The 16,821-nt window shown below is 42.1% G+C and overlaps 1 long non-coding RNA gene across 1 annotated transcript; it reads left to right on the forward strand.

The window, feature by feature from the left end:
* Positions 1–143: 143 nt before the first annotated feature.
* LOC115504504 lies at positions 144–16,221 on the forward strand. The gene is made up of 3 exons (XR_003965709.1): positions 144–474; positions 7,052–7,214; positions 15,487–16,221. It is a non-coding gene; the product is annotated as an uncharacterized LOC115504504 (long non-coding RNA).
* Positions 16,222–16,821: the final 600 nt, after the last annotated feature.

Here is a 16,821-nt window from a genome sequence, read left to right on the forward strand (position 1 = left end):
TTCTGTGGGTTGGCTGAGCAGTTCTTCTGAGCCATAAATCCTTTGACACTCCTGACATAGGTGTGGCCAAGGTCCTTCCCCTTCCTCTGGGCAGACCGTGACTGCTGCAATAAACAGAGTGTGGTGGAAGAAATGCTATGAGACTTCCAAGGAGACTTTAAAGGCCATGCAGTTTTCACCTCGCTCACTGGAATGCTCGTTCCTGGAGTCCGGAACTCCCGGGGAAGAAGTCCAGCTCCCCTGCCATAACCAGGCTAGTAAGGACAGCCATTGGCACTACAGTTGACAGTCCCTGTCCAGGTGGCAGACAAGTCAAGAAGCCATCTGGGAAGGGGGTCCTCCAGCCGTCGCTCTCCAAACCCTGGCTGTTAGAGTCGCCCCCTGCTGTTCAGGCCAACGAGCTGAGGCTGGACATTGCGGAACAGAGTCAATGCCTGATAAATGCCTTTTCCAAATTCCTGACCCACAGAATCAGTGAGTATTTAAAAAAAGAAGTCATTTTTATGCCACTAAATCCTGTGATGATTTGTTACGCCGTAATAAAGAAACAAAAGCCGAGGGAAAAAGTTGCATGGCTAGTTTATGCATAAGTGCATGAATGAGGCGTCGATGGCTATATTAATGAACAATTACTACATGTACTAAATCTTTTTCTTTATATTCCAATACTAAATTAATATGTGTGGTTTTAATGATCATTTTAAGAATAGTCATCTCCCCCAAAGAAAAATAGTCACCCCTTCATCCCTTTTAGATCTTGATGAGGAAGCAGTGAGGGAGCATTTAAAGGGACACGGGGCGCCTGGGTGGCGCAGTCGGTTAAGCGTCCGACTTCAGCCAGGTCACGATCTCGCGGTCCGTGAGTTCGAGCCCCGCGTCAGGCTCTGGGCTGATGGCTCGGAGCCTGGAGCCTGTTTCCGATTCTGTGTCTCCCTCTCTCTCTGCCCCTCCCCCATTCATGCTCTGTCTCTCTCTGTCCCAAAAATAAATAAACGTTGAAAAAAAAAATTTAAAAATAAAGGGACAAGGGTGGCTGCATAGGAGACTCTATGAGAAAGGACAGAAGAACCACCTTCTTCTACATGGTTCAGCTGTGGATAGCATTTACATAGTTACAGTGATGCCAACTGGGAATATCTATGTAGCCAAAACTGTGTGAGATACAGTATAACACGGGGGGGGGGGGGGATGAACCGTGTGAATAAACACAGAAGGCTGGTATAAACCTGTAAGACTAGTGTCCGGATGGCCATAACGCAGAATCAGCTGAGGTTGTGAAACATGCTATAGACAACAAAAAAAAGGGTTTTTATAGCTATATTTGGAGCAAGAAGAAGGAAGAAATGGGCCCATGGCTTAGGGTAGATGGTGTAATATTAACAGATGACCAGGAGAAAGCAGAACTTTTCAACTTTCATTTGGCTTGTCTTTATAAGGAGAATGATGCTCAATAGTAACATTGTCCAAAGTTGTAGTGAGGAGGAAAATGAAGCCCCAAAGAAGTGAAGAATGGTAAGAGAACATTAACTCAATTGAAATGTTCAAGACTCAGATTTGGATGCAGTACATCCCCCACAATGAGGAAAGAAAGATACGGTTTTGGAAACATTGCAGACAAACTCTGAGACCTTTTGGAAAATAGGAAGAGGACTGGGGACGGGCAAATATTCTGACTTTCAAGACGTTTTCAAAAGTAATTGAGAAGATGGTTCACTGATTATGTTGGTATTAATCACCCTGACAAGGTTCTGGATGCTACATTCTTTCCGATAATTTGTGAACACCAAGTGGCAGGAGCAATGAGGAGTACTCACTTCCCTTTTTCAGTGTTACAATAAGGTTACAACATTGTGAGACAGGGGAACCTTTAGGACTTCACTTGCCTTTTTTTTCTTTAATTAACTTTTATTTAAATTCAAGTTAGTTAATATACAACACAGTCTTGTCTTCAGGAGTAAAACCCAGTGATTCGTCTCTTATATATGATACCCAGTGGTCATCCCAACAAGTGCCCTCCTTAATGTCCATCACCCATGTAACCCCTCCCCCCACCTCCCTCCCCTCCAGCAACCCTCACTTTGTTCTTCATACTTAAGAGTCTCTTGTGGTTTTCCATAACCAGTAAAGAAATTGAATTGGTAATCAAAAATCTCTCCAAAAAACAAGAGTCCAGGGCCAGATGGATTTCCAGGGGAATTCCACCAAAGATTTAAAGAAGAGTTAACACCTATTCTCTTGAAACTGTTCCAACAAACAGAAACGGAAGGAAAACTTCCAAACTCTTTCCATGAAGCCAATATTACCTTGATTCCAAAACCAGACAGAGACCCCACTACAGAGGAGAACTATAGACCAATTTCCCTGATGAACATGGGTGCAAAAATCCTCAACAGGATATTAGCCAACCATATCCAACAATACATTAAAAAAAATTATTCACCACAACCAAGTGGGATTTATACCTGGGATGCAGGGCTGGTTCAATATCCGCAAAACAATCAATGTGATTCATCACATCAATAAAAGAAAGGACAAGAGCCATATGATCCTCTCAATAGATGCAGAGAAAGCATTTGACAAAATACAGCATCCTTTCTTGATAAAAACCCTCAAGAAAGTAGTGATAGAAGGATCATACCTTGAGATCATAAAAGCCATATATGCATGACCCAACGCTAATATCATCCTCAGTGGGGAAAAACTGAGAGCTTTCCCCCTAAGGTCAGGAACAAGACAGGGATGTCCACTCTTGCCACGGTTATTCAACATAGTATTGGAAGTCTTAGCTTCAGAAAGAAGACAACACAAAGAAAAGGCATCCAAATCAGCCAGGAGGAGGTCAAACTTTCACTCTTCGCATTTGACATGATACTCTGTATGGAAAACACAAAAGATTCTAGCAAAAAACTGCTAGACCTGATCCTTAAATTCAGCAAAGTTGCAGGATATAAAGCCAATGCACAGAAATCGGTTGCATTCCTATACACCAACAATGAAGCAACAGAAAGAGAAATCAAGGAATCGATCCCGTTTACAATTGCACCAAAACCCATAAAATACCTAGGAATAAATCTAACCAAAGAGGTGAAAAATCTATACACTGAAAACTATAGAAAGCTTGTGAAAGAAATTGAAGAAGACACCAAAAAATGGAAAAAAATTCCATGCTCCTGGATAGGAAGGACAAATATTGTTAAAATGTCAATACTACCCAAGGCAATCTACATATTCAAAGCAATCCCTATCAAAATAACACCAGCATTCTTCACAGAGCTAGAACAAACAATCCTAAAATTTGTATGGAACCAGAAAAGACCCCGAATAGCCAAAGCAATCTTGAAAAGAAAACCAAAGCTGGAGGCATCACAATCCTGGACTTTAAGCTATACTACAAAGCTGTAATCATCAAGACAGTATGGTACTGGCACAAGAACAGACACTCAGATCAATGGAACAGAATAGAGAACCCAGAAATGGACCCACAAACAGATGGCCAACTAATCTTTGACAAAGCAGGAAAGAATAGCCAATGGAATAAAGACAGTCTCTTCAGCAAGTGGTGCCGGGAAAACTGGACAGTGACATGCAGAAGAATGAACCTGGACCACTTTCTTACACCAGACACAAAAATAAACTCAAAATGGATGACAGACCTAAATGTAAGACAGGAAGCCATCAAAATCCTCGAGGAGAAAGCAGGCAAAAACCTCTTTGATCTTGGCCGCAGCAACTTCTTACTCACCACGTCTCTGGAGGCAAAGGAAACAAAAGCAAAAATGAATTACTGGGACCTCATCAAAATAAAAAGCTTCTGCACAGCCAAGGAAACAATCAGCAAAACTAAAAGGCAACCGAAAGAATGGGAGAAGATATTTGCAAATGACATATCAGTTAAAGGGTTAGTATCTGAAATCTATAAAGAACTTATCAAACTCAACACCCAAAAACCAAATAATCCAGTGAAGAAATGGGCAAAAGACAAGAATAGGCACTTCTCCAAAGGGGACTTCCAGATGGCCAACTGACACATGAAAAAATGCTCAACATCGCTCATCATCAGGGAAATACAAATCAAAACCACAATGAGATACCACCTTACACCTGTCAGAATGGCTAACATTAACAACTCAGGCAACAACAGATGTTGGTGTGGATGCAGAGAACGACGATCTCTTTTGCATTGTTGGTGGGAATGCAAACTGGCGCAACCACTCTGGAAAACAGTATGGAGGTTCCTCAAAATATTAAAAATAGAACTACCCTACCACCCAGCAATTGCACTAGTATGTATTTATCCAAGGGATACAGGGATGCTGTTTCGAAGGGACACATGCACCCCCATGTTCATAGCAGCACTATCAACAGCCAAAGTATGGAAAGAGCCCAAATGTCCATTGATGGATGAATGGATAAAGAAGATGTGGTATATATATGCAATGGAGTATTACTTGGCAATCAAAAAGAATGAAATCTTGACATTTGCAACTACATGGATGGAACTAGAGTGTATTATGCTAAGCGAAATTAGTCAGAGAAAGACAAATGTCATATGACTTCACTCATATGAGGACTTTAAGACACAGAACAGATGAACATAAGGGAAGGAAAGCAAAAATAATATAAAAACAGGGAGAGGGACAAAACAGAAGAGACTCTTAAATATGGAGAACAAAGAGAGGGTTCCTGGAGGGGTTGTGGGAGGGGGGATGGGCTAAATGAGTAAGGGGCATTAAGGAATCTACTCCTGGAATCATTGTTGCATTATAGCTAACTAAGTTGCATGTAAATTAAAAAAATTTTTAAAGGGAAAAAAAGGGTCTCTTATGGTTTGCCTCCCTCTCTGTTTTTATCTTATTTTTCCTTCCCTTCCCCTGTGTTCATCTGTTGTGTTTCTTAACTTCCACGTATGAGTGAAATCATGGTATTTGTTATTCTCTGGCTGACTTATTTCATTCAGCATAATACCTTCCAGTTCTATCCATGTTGCAAATGGCAAGGTTTCATTCTTTTTCATCACTGAGTAGTATTCCAGTGTGTGTGTGTGTGTGTGTGTGTGTGTGTGTGTGTGTTTATCTATATACCACATCTTCTTTATCCATTCATCAGTCGATGGACATCTGGGCTCTTTCCATAATTTGGTTATTGTTGATAGTGTTGCTATAAACATTGGGATGCCTGTGCTCCTTCGAATTAGCATTTTTGTATCCTTTGATTTTCTGCCTTGATTTCAAGGAACAAACACAATCTTTCAGGACATCGTTGCAGATCAGATAAAGAAACCTGAGCACAAGCACAAGAATTTAGTGAATCTATAGTAGTTTGAACATTAACATTAATTAAATGTTCATCTTGGTGGTGTCATCAAAAATAGCAAAGAAAGGACCTATGCAAACTCACTCCTACCTACATAAAAGCAATGAAAAAGCCCACAAAAATTGCCAGAATCAATTTCTTCAGAACTCTGGAAAGTAACCAAAGGCCTACAGCCACTTGAGGAATGCTCATTAAAGAAAAATGGCTGAATCTTAGTAAGGACAGTGAACTTTGTGACGTTTTAACTTGCCCTAGTCCTATCCCCCACTCTCCAGCTCTGTTACAACCTTGAAAAACAGGCCACATCCCCAATGCAACCTGGCAGTCAATGAAGAAAACAGTACAGAGCCAGACCTCTTTCTGGGTCTTACTCCCAAAGAAATGTCATTATTGGCACTGTCTTGTGGTTCCTTGGAAGATTACACTTAACGAGGCCAGCTATATTTGGAGTTGGAGCTTGCTCAGAATGAAAAAACTTCTCCCTGGGGGTAATTTGCTGAAAGCATTTACAGACAAGTGTTTTACTTTGCAGGTGCCTAAGTTAGTGGACAACTGTTAGGACAAACAATAGACTAACCAAAAAGCTTAAAAAGAAAACCTGGGGGAGGGGTGCCTGGGTGGCTCAGTTGGTTAAGCGTCCAACTTTGGCTCAGGTCATGATCTCAAGGTTTGTGGGTTTGAATCCCTCGTCGGGCTCTGTGCTGACAGCTCAGAGTCTGGAACCTGCTTTGGATCTGTGACTCTCTCTCTCTCTTTCTCTCTCTCTCTCTCTCTCTCTCTCTCTCTCTCTCCCCCTCCCTTGCTCACACTGTCTCTCTCTCTCAAAAAAAATTAACATAGAAAAAGAAATAAAACCTGGGGGAGATCAAAGTTTTGAGATGATGTAAGGAGCTCTGTATACCCAATACCCCCCAAAACAAACAAAGCTGGTTAAAATTAAAATTAAATTAAATTAAGATAAAATAAAATCTCTGGAAATTGTCCTAATGACATATAGCCAATTAAGACCCATTTATTTAAGGAAACCTCCTACAACTTAGTAAGAATAGGGAGAGTCTGCGGCATAGGAGCCACAACCAATTCCCTCCCTGCTTCTCACCCTCTCTCTCCCCAGCTCAGCTCGAGGGAAACTCCATTTTGAGTCCGTGTAGTCAAAAAGAGATTCCCAGAGTGCCTGGCAGTTTCAGTTAGTGGGGTATGTGACTCTTGATCTCAGGGTCGTACACACTGGGTGTAGAGATTACTTTAAAATCTTCAAAAAGAGGCGCCTGGGTGGCTCAGTCGGTTGAGCTTCCGACTTCGGCTCGGGTCATGATCTTGCGGTCTGTGAGTTCTAGCCCCGCGTCGGGCTCTGTGCTGACAGCTCAGAGCTTGGAGCCTGCTTCGGATTCTGTGTCTCCCTTTCTTTCTGCCCCTCCCCCGCTCATGCTCTGTCTGTCTGTCTCTGTCAAAAATAAACAAACATTAAAAAAAAATTAAATCTTAAAAAAAAAAAGATACAGTTCCCTCTCCCGTAAGATCCCAATCAAGTCTTATCATATCTCACAAGGAGGAGAAAGCTTTCAGCATTTCTCATCCCCTCCTACTCCAAGCTAACTAAGTTCAACTTCCAGTGAGTGTGGCAGAGAGGTAAGGGGCTTCCTTCCTTTATCCAGCCTCTATTCATAGGATGGAGGTTCTGTCCCAGGTGTCTAAAAAATATCAGGTTCTGACTGCCCTCATGCCTGCTTTCTCGCAGAGCAGGGATCTCATCCTGGGAAAAGGAAGCCAAGAGGACCAGAGGCTACGGCTCTACCAGGTGCCCAGAGTAGTACCTCAGAGAAGTTGTCCAGGGGACAGGCAGTCCATAAGAAAAGACACATGAGACTTTCTACAAAGGAACTGACTTTACTTGAGACAAGGTATGTGAAAGTTCAAGCCTAAGGGCACTCTCAAAAACAAAACCAAGCCAATAGCTCCCCACTAGGCTATTTAATCCTCCAGAGAGAACCTGGGAAAGAGACTGCTAAGAAAAGCCCTCCTGAGGTCAAGACAAACTTCAAAGACCAGCCTCAAATTTACCCCTCCCCAATTTAATTGGGTCAGAATGCTATGTAATATATGCCCCAGGGCACTGTCACAAACAATAGAGCCATCAGTCAGTAATTAGTGGAGCCTAACTGTTAGTGTGTGATACCACATGAAGAGGACAGCTTAACAGAGAAGTCAGGGAAAGACACCATCAAAGAGAGCCTGCTACAATTACTATCATCCCAAAGTGACTGCGCACTTGCCCAAGGCTATGCCCTCTGAGAAGCAAAACCAAATGTTTCCCACTGGGGGGGGAATACGCCTAACCAAAATAGTGGAGTCAAGTCAGAGAATAAACAAGCAAACAACAACAAAAACAATACCCAGGCAGGGAGAAGGGAATCGGTATCCAGAGTTGCTACGATGTACTACCTAAAATGTCCAGTTTTCAACAAAAATTATGAGACATGCAAAGAAAGAGAAAAGCGTGACCCATACACAAGCAAAAGATCAGGTTACAGACACTGACTGAGAGAGGAACCAAATGTCAGATTTAACAGACTTCAGTGTAGCCCTTCTAAAAATGTTCAAAGAACAAAAGAAAGCCATGCTTAAAGAAACAAAGGAAGGCATGGCGACAATGTCTCATCAAATAGAGAATATCAATAAAGAGGTAGAAAGTATTATTTTTTAACAATAAAAATTCTGGAGTTGAAAAGTACACTAATCAAAAGGGAAAATTCATTACTCAACAGTAGGTCTGGACTGGCAGAAGAATCAGAAGACTTGAAGATAAATAGATAGAGATTATGGAATCCAGAGAACAGAGAGAAAATGAAATGAAGAAAAATGAACGGAGTCTCAGAGAAAAGTGAGACATCTTCAAGAATACCAATATAGGGGCGCCTGGGTGGCTCAGTTGGTTGAGCATCCAACTCTTGATTTCGGCTCAAGTAGTGATCTCCAGTTTGTGAGGTTGAGCCCTGTGTTGGGCTCCATGCTGGAAGCTCAGAGCCTGCTTGGGATTCTCTCTCTCCCCCCACCTCTCAGTCCCTCCCCTGCATGTGCGCTCTCTCTCTCTCTCTCTGTCTCAAGATACATAAATAAACATCAGAAAGAAAAAAGAATACCAGCATAGATGTAATAAGAGTACCAGAGGACAGGAGAAAAGAATAGAAAAAAAGTTGAAGAAAACTTGGTTAAACACTTTCCAAATTTGCTAAAATATGAAGCTCAATGAACTCCGAGTAGGATAAGTACAAAGAGATCCACACCCAGAAACATTATAGTAAGAGTACTGAAAGACAAAGAGAAAGTCTTGGAAACATTAAGAGAAAAAAAAATCATCACATGCAAAGCGTCTACAATAAGATTAACAACTGACTTCTTATCCAAAATGACGGAGGCCAGAGGCAGTGGGATGACATATTCAAAGTACAGTTGAGTCCCATTGTTCATGGTAGTTATATTCTATAAAGTCACTGCAAACACTGAGTTAGCAAATACTAAATCGCTGTTCCTAGGAGGAAATACAAGGTTAAGTTCATGCCAGCCTCTGGTCACAATATTTTTGTCAACTGATCAATATAAGGTTGACCCTTGAACAGCACAGATGTTGGGATGCCAATCTCCCATAAAGTCAAAAATCTATGTATAACTTTTGACTCCTCCAAAACTTAACTACTGGGAAGCCTACTGTTGACCAGATGCTTTACCAATAATATAAATAACACATATTTTATATGTTACATGTATTATACTATATTCTTACAATACCTAACTTTTTCTTAATATTTTGGCATTTCTAGGCTACATGGTTTATCTATGTGTTTTTATTTTTTAATTTTTTTAACATTTATTTTATTTTTTTGAGAGGCCAAGAGAGACAGAGCACTAGCAGGGATGGGGCAGAGACACAGAATCTGAAGATACAGAAGGAGACACAGAATCTGAAGCAGGATCCAGGCTCTGAGCTGTCAGCACAGAGCCCAACACGGGGCTCAAACCCATGAATGCAAGATCGTGACCTCAGCTAAAGCTGGACATCTATGAGTTTCCTTAAATTGTAAATTTCAATCTTCAAAAAATTTTCCAATATATTTATTGAAAAAAATTCCATGTACAAATGGACTTGTGTAGATCAAACTCATGTTTTTCAAAGTTTGTATAACCTTGTTTTATGTGTGTTTCTGCTTAAAGACACCTTATTTAATATATATTATTGATTCACTAACGTTAAACTCATGGCCAACTGCACTATAATTCATGCCTGAAGGAACCTTCTCTAGCACATGTATTTTTCTCCTAAGGCACATTATGGCCTTCTTGCACATAGGAACATTGGACAGCACTTCAACACTATTTTGGGGAACTATTTAAATAGTGAATACACCAATAAAATGCACAAAAATTCAAAATCATGGCACTAACTAGACCACGACAAGGACACTTGTTTATTATAAGAGCTGAAATAAGAGGGCAGAGCATCACTCTGTTCAACCTCAGCTGGGAGCACGCTCAATAAAATTTAGTAAGTAAGCAATTCGCAAATAGAGAATCTGTGAATAATAAGGATCAACTGTACTGAAAGAAAAACAATCAACCAATAAATCTTACATCCAGCAAAACTATCTTTCACAAATGAAGGTAAAATGGGTGGCTCGATAGGTTAAGCATCTGACTTTGGCTCAGGTCATGGTCTCATGGTTCATGAGTTCAAGCCCTGCATTTGGCTCTGCACTGACAGTGTGGAGCCTGCCCTGGATTCTATCTCTTTGCCTCTCCCCTACTTGCTCTCTCTCTCTCTCTCTCTCTCTCAAAATAAATAAAAAACTTTTAAAACGTTTATAAAAATTAAGATATTATCAGATAAACAAAACTGAGAAAATTTGTTAGCAGACCTGCCTTACAAGAAATACTAAGAAATATATCAGGCCGAATGCAAGTAAACCCAGACAGAAATTCAAATCCACACACACAAAAAAACAAAAGTACCAATTAAGGTGATTATGTCATTATGTCAGTATGAATGCATATTTTTGTTTTCTTCTCTTAAATGATTTTAAAAGCAATAGTATAAAACAATATGCGTATAATTGTGTTGTTGGGTCTATAACATATACAAATGTATATATAAAAACACGTAAAAATATATCTGACAACAACATCTCAAAGAAGGTGGGTGGGATGAAAGTTGTATTGGTGTAAGTAAATTATGCCAGATGGTAACCCGAACGAACCCACAGAAACAAACTAAGAGAACCAGAAATGGTGGAATAAATATAAGGAATTCTAAATAAAATGGAGCCTGGGTGGCTCAGTTGGTTAAGCACCTTTCTTTTGACCACAGCTCAGGTCTTGATCTCAGGGTCGTGAGTTCAAGCCCTGTATTGAGCTTCCTGCTGGGTGTTGAAGCCTACTTAAAAGAAAAAAAAAAAAAAAAGGAAATGCTAAATATATACTTGTTCTTTCTTTTCTCAGTTTTTTAAATGACATAAAATGATAAAAATGTGTAACAATGTATTGTCAGGTTTGAAACATGTAGTGATATGTGTTAACACTAACAGCATAAAAATGGGAAGGGGGAATAGAGTGACATAGGAGTAACATTCTATATCCCCATGGAATTAAGTTGGCATAAATTCAAAGTAGATTCTGATTAGTTAATATGCATACGGTAAGCCCTAAAGCAACTATTAGGAAAATAAATGAAAAATCAGTAAAAAAAAAAATTATAGAAAAAAATGATATATGACAATATGTACTCAGTGCAGAATAAAACAATAAAGGAAATTTAGATTGAAAGATACAAATAGGTTGAGGGCACCTGGGGGGCTCTGACTCAGGTCGTGATCTCTCGGGAGTTCCAGTCCCACATTGGGTGAGCTCAAGCCCCACTTCAGGTGAGCCCTGCTTCTCTCTCTCTCTCTCTCTCTGTCTCTGCCCCTCGTGGGATTCTCTCTCTCTCTCCCTCTCTCTGTCCCTCACTAACTTGTGCCCTCTCTCTCTCTCTAAAACAAACAAACAAACAAAAAACAAATAAAAAAGAAAGATACAAATAAGTTGAAAGTAACTGAATGGAAAAAGATCATGCAAAAAGCAACCCTAAGAGAGATGGAGAGAGAGAATCCCATGAGGGGGCACAGAGACGTGTAACATGGGTATATCCTTTGCGGTTTGGAGACCTGCGTATTCAAATATGTCCAAAATATTATTACTGTACCTCCCAACTTTGTGAAGTAGACAGCATCAATTTTATCATCCCAAATTTGCATTTGATAAAACTAAAGTTTCAAAAAGTTCATACGTAAAAGTGTTTCAGTCTCAGCATTCCTATGAAGTAAGTACTGTATCCTCTTTTCCAGGTGACAAAACTGAGGAAGAAGTTAAACCACTACGTGGTGAGCGGGTTCAAACTCAGGCAGTCTGATTCCAGAATGTGTATTTTTGTTTTGCTTTTCAGGACTTTTTGCGTTTGTTTTGTCTCATTTATTCAAGAGAGACAGAGACAGCATGAGTTGAGGAAAGGCAGAGAGCCCACCGTCGGGCTCGAACTCAAGAACCGTAAGATCACGGCCTGAGCTGAAACCAAGAGTCGGATGCCTAACTGACTGAGCCACCCAGGCGCTCCTTGCTTTGGTTCAGATTAAAGGAAAGCAAAATGACATGGGCCACACAATATGCATTTGCGAGCTGAATATGGCCTTGGGCCACCATTTGAAGCCTCCATCCTGGAGTCAGAGGGACATGGGTTTGAGTCCCAGGCCTGACACTTATCACATGTGTGGTCTTGAGCAAAAGGTCGACATCTACCTCACAAGGTTCGTGCGAGCCCCTCGGGAGGCACGCAGGTTCCCCCTCCATTGTAGCCATTGCCCCCTGGCACAAAGGGACTCAATAAAAGTGTGTTGAAGTAATAGAATTCAAGCGTCTGGAGCTAACCTCATTTCTCCACAGTTCTGGGAAGTAAATTCGCAGAAGCAGGAAGAAAAGGAACCTTGCAGCCCCCACACTTACAATCATTGCCCTCCGTCACCTCGCAAAGGGGTCGGCAAGAACAAGTTGTGATAAGTTCCACGCAAGAAAAGAACACCGTGAGGGAGGCTTATGAACAGCATATATTTCAGACTGGGGGTTCAGGGAGAGTCACTGTGTGGAGGTAGATAAAATATTGGTCCAATGCAAGGGAAGCAATACTCCTACCGCACTCCCACTGGTCTATTTTGAATGCTGCATTTTAACAGGAACAGAGTCAACCCTGCACTCATCCAGAAAAGCGCTCTCCCAAGCTGATGAAAGGTTTAATATGCACCATAAACATTCAGGTCCCTCATCCAGCAAATATCTATTGAGTACAAAACACTACTTGATACTAGAGAGAGTTTAAAAATAAAGACACCAGGGGGGCCTGGGTGGCTCAGTCGGTTAGGTGTCAGACTTCGGCTCGGGTCATGGTCTCATGGCTGGTGGGTTCGAGCCCCGCGTGGGGCTCTGTGCTGACAGCTCAGAGCCCGGAGCCTGCTTCGGATTCTGTGTCTCCCTCTCTCTCTCTCTGTCCCTCCTCCACCACCACTATCTCTCTCTCTCAAAAATAAATAAACATTAAAAAAATTGTTTAATGTCGGGGCGCCTGGGTGGCGCAGTCGGTTAAGCGTCCGACTTCAGCCAGGTCACGATCTCACGGTCCGTGAGTTCGAGCCCCGCGTCAGGCTCTGGGCTGATGGCTCGGAGCCTGGAGCCTGTTTCCGATTCTGTGTCTCCCTCTCTCTCTGCCCCTCCCCCGTTCGTGCTCTGTCTCTGTCTGTCCCAAAAATAAATAAAAACGTTGAAGAAAAAAAAAATTAAAAAAAAATAAAATAAAAATAGGGACACTAGCATTGTGGCCTTCTGGAAATTTTACAACTTAGTAGGGAGGGCAGGGTGAGTACATAAGGAAATAGAATGCAAAGTTGACGTTTGCCCCAAGACATAAGAAGTATAGATACAGCACGTACAGGTGTGGCAGGTGCAGCATCTCATAAGAGGGTGGTATTTGAGCTAATTCTGGAACTGGAAAGGATTCCTTTTACTGAAAAACCCATGCCACCTAAGGAGAATCCAAAATAGTAGTATGAGCGGAGGTACAGAAGCAGGGATGTATGCCAGTGAGAAGTCCAGTTTGGCCAGAGCAAAAGGTTCATCTAGGAAGTGAGCCCGGAAAAATAGATTTGGATCAAAGTAAGTAGGGCCTTGGATGTTGGTAAAGGAATTTGGGCGTTATTTGGTAGTTAATGGGAGGAATTAAGAATTTCTAATGAGGAACATTGTAATGAACACTGCTGCTCTGCCTGGTCAGCACTTTCTGGGGCTAGGGCCCCAATTTTCTTTTTTATTAAATGTCCTTAAACATTTATTATTGAGGGAGAGAGAGAGAGAGCATGAGCAGGAGAGGGGCAGAGAGAGAGGGAGACACAGAATCTGAAGCAGGCTCCAGGCTCTGAGCTGTCAGCACAGAGCCCGACACGGGGCTCGAACCCACGGACCGCGAGATCATGACCTGAGCCAAAGTTGGACGCTTAACCGACTGAGCCACCCAGGCACCCCTAGGACCCCAGTTTGCTGTAGGAAACCCATCCCTTCCCCAGCCTAGTTCAGGTGACACAAGTAGAGATAGCTAAACCCTCAGTTCCACACTGATTGGTTCAGGGATTTTTTTTTTTTAACATTTATTTATTTTTGAGAGACAGAGCATGAGCAGGGGAGGGGCAGAGAGAGGGAGACACAGATTCAGAAGCAGGCTCCAGGCTCCGAGTTGTCAGCACAGAGCCCGACATGGGGCTCAAACCCACAAACCATAAGATCATGACCTGAGCTGAAGTCGGAGGCTTAACTGACTGAGCCACCCAGGCGCCCCTTGGTTCAGGGATTTGTACAGGCTCCAAGCAGAACCAATAACCAATGGGAGTCAAATCTGAAGTTTTTGGTACAAGGAGACAGAGAGAGGTCACCTTTTCCCTCTGCTGGAGTTACTGGGGGAAAAATCAGACATAAATCTAGAACTGCTGGCATTCTTGATGCCATGAGAGGAACCACCTGAGACAGGAATCAATTGAGAAGAAAGCAGAGCTTAGGGCTGGGACCCAAATCTGAATGAGATTGAGTCCCTGAGCCAAATGCACCTTAATATCTACCTTTAAACTTTTCAGTAAGCTAATAAATTCCCTCTCTTGTTTAAGTTGGTTTGAGCTGGGTCTTTGACCTCTTGTTACTGAAAGATTCCTGCATGGAGTGCCTGGGTGGCTCGGTCGGTTAAGCCTCTAAGTCTTGATTTTGGCTCAGGTCATGATCTTATGGTTCATGGGTTCGAGCTCCAAGTTGGGTTCTGTGCTGACAGTGCAGAGTCTGCTTGGGATTCTCTCTTCCTCTCCCCCACCATGCCCACTCTTTCTTTTCTTTTCAATTTTTTTATTACATTTGTTTATTTTGTTATTACATTTATTTTTGAGAGACAGAGTGAGACAAAGTGAGAGTGGGGGAGGGGCAGGGAGCGAGGGAGACACAGAATCCGAAGCTGGCTCCGGTCTCTGAGCTGTCAGCCCAGAGCCCAACGTGGGGCTCGAACCCACCAACCGTGAGATCATGACCTGAGCCGAAGTCGGACGCTTAACCGACTGAGCCACCCAGGCGCCCCTCACTCTTTCAAAAATAAATAAGTAAACTTAAAAAAAAAAAAAAAAAGCATGGAAGATTCCTGCTTGATGCAAACCTTATAAGGGCTGAAGAAAGGAGACTAAGTCAATATAATAGTAATAGGACAATACGATAGTAAAGACTAAGGAACTGGGAGCGCCTGGGTGGCTCAGTCAGTTAAGCTTCCCAGTCTTGATTTCAGCTCAGGTCACGATCTCGAGGTTCGTGAGTTCAAGCCCTGCGTCAGGCTCTGTACTGACAGTTTGGAACCTGCTTAGGATTCTCTGATGTTAATGTCTTGATTTTAATAATTGGATTGTGTTAAAAAAAATAATCGTATTGTGTTTATTGACACTCTTAACATTTGCAGAGCATTGATGAAGGGTATGCGGAAATTCTTTGAACTATTTTTGCAGCTTTTTGGTAAGTTCTGAAAACATCTAAAAAGTTAAAAAGTAAAAAAATTAAAATATGAAATTTGGGTTTGATCAACAGTAGAGGCGATGGCCTTGGGAACGCCGATGGTAATAAATTGGCAAGGACTTGGCTGGATACGGAGAGGAGTGGAAAAAGGAGACAATATCCGGGTTCAACGCTGAGAGCATTGTGGCCCTACTCACCGCCACAAGCACAATCTGGAAGACAAGCAGGTTTGAAGTAGAAAGGGCACATTTCACAGGATGTGCTGAATTTTAAGTACCAGCAAGCCTCCAGGTGAAGCCGTCCAGCAAACGCTGAAACTTTGCACCTGGGATTAAGGGCAAAGACGATGCTAAGGACAGACGTTTCCATAAAGGAGAAAGTTGACAGCACAGGAGTATGATGTGACCAAGGGTGACACTGTCAAGGAAGGAGCCCAGTGGGGCAGGCAGTGCTGACCACAAAGATTTCAGAGAAGGGATAATCATCTGCAGAATGCTTATGCCAGAGGAGGGATGTTTGAGTACAGTTCATCTCGGAGATATGAAGAAGTGTCGAAACAAACAAGAAAACTCTTTCAGAGGTTTTGGGGGTCAAAAAAACCCCTAGTTCTTAAATCTTCATAAATTATTAAATGTGTTTTGACTCCTATTCCTGAACACTGGCTGCCTTCTTGGATTGTGCTGACTGGTTGAGTTGGTAGAAATGGGAACATTCACTGGTGCTCTTCAAATGTTACTCCCTCGCAAATTACCCACTGGCCTCTCTTGGGACCTTAACAACACAAATAAGGACTGGTTTAACATTTAATCTGGGTAGGGGCGCCAGGTGGCTCATTCGGTTAAGTTTCTCACTCTCGGTTTTAGCTCAGGTCATGATCTTATGGTTCATGAGTCTGAGCCCCACATCGGGCTCTCTGCTGTCAATGCAGAGTCCTCTTCGGATCCTCAGTCTCCCTCTCTCTCTGTCCCTCTCCCCAGCTTGCACTCTCTCACTCTCTCAAAATAAATAAACTTAAAAAAAAAGACCTGGTCTGGGTAGATTCAGAGGCTAGAACTAAGCCATATATGCGGCAGTCGTTAGAAAACCTCTAACAGTGCAGTGAGCTGTGAGGTAATGAACTGTCTGATGGAGAAAATTATTCCTAAAGCTCCTTCCAGATCAGTAGTTCAGTAAGCTTCTGGCTTTGTGTTCCTGTTAAATGTTCAGAGTATCTGCTTCATACGGCTTCTGTGAGGAGGACGGAAGATAAAGTACATTAAAGTGCCTGGAGCAGAATAGCTGTTCAGTCTTTATTAGTCAGATACCAATCTATGAAATAGACCAAGAAATCCCAAGGAAGTACCAACCTCGGCCACTAGAGGGGGATTTCAGTCACCCTCCTTTAAAAGACACTCTCTGATACCGCTT

This window comes from Lynx canadensis, chromosome E3 (genome assembly GCF_007474595.2).
Source record: "Lynx canadensis isolate LIC74 chromosome E3, mLynCan4.pri.v2, whole genome shotgun sequence".
Lineage (NCBI taxonomy): Eukaryota > Metazoa > Chordata > Mammalia > Carnivora > Felidae > Lynx > Lynx canadensis.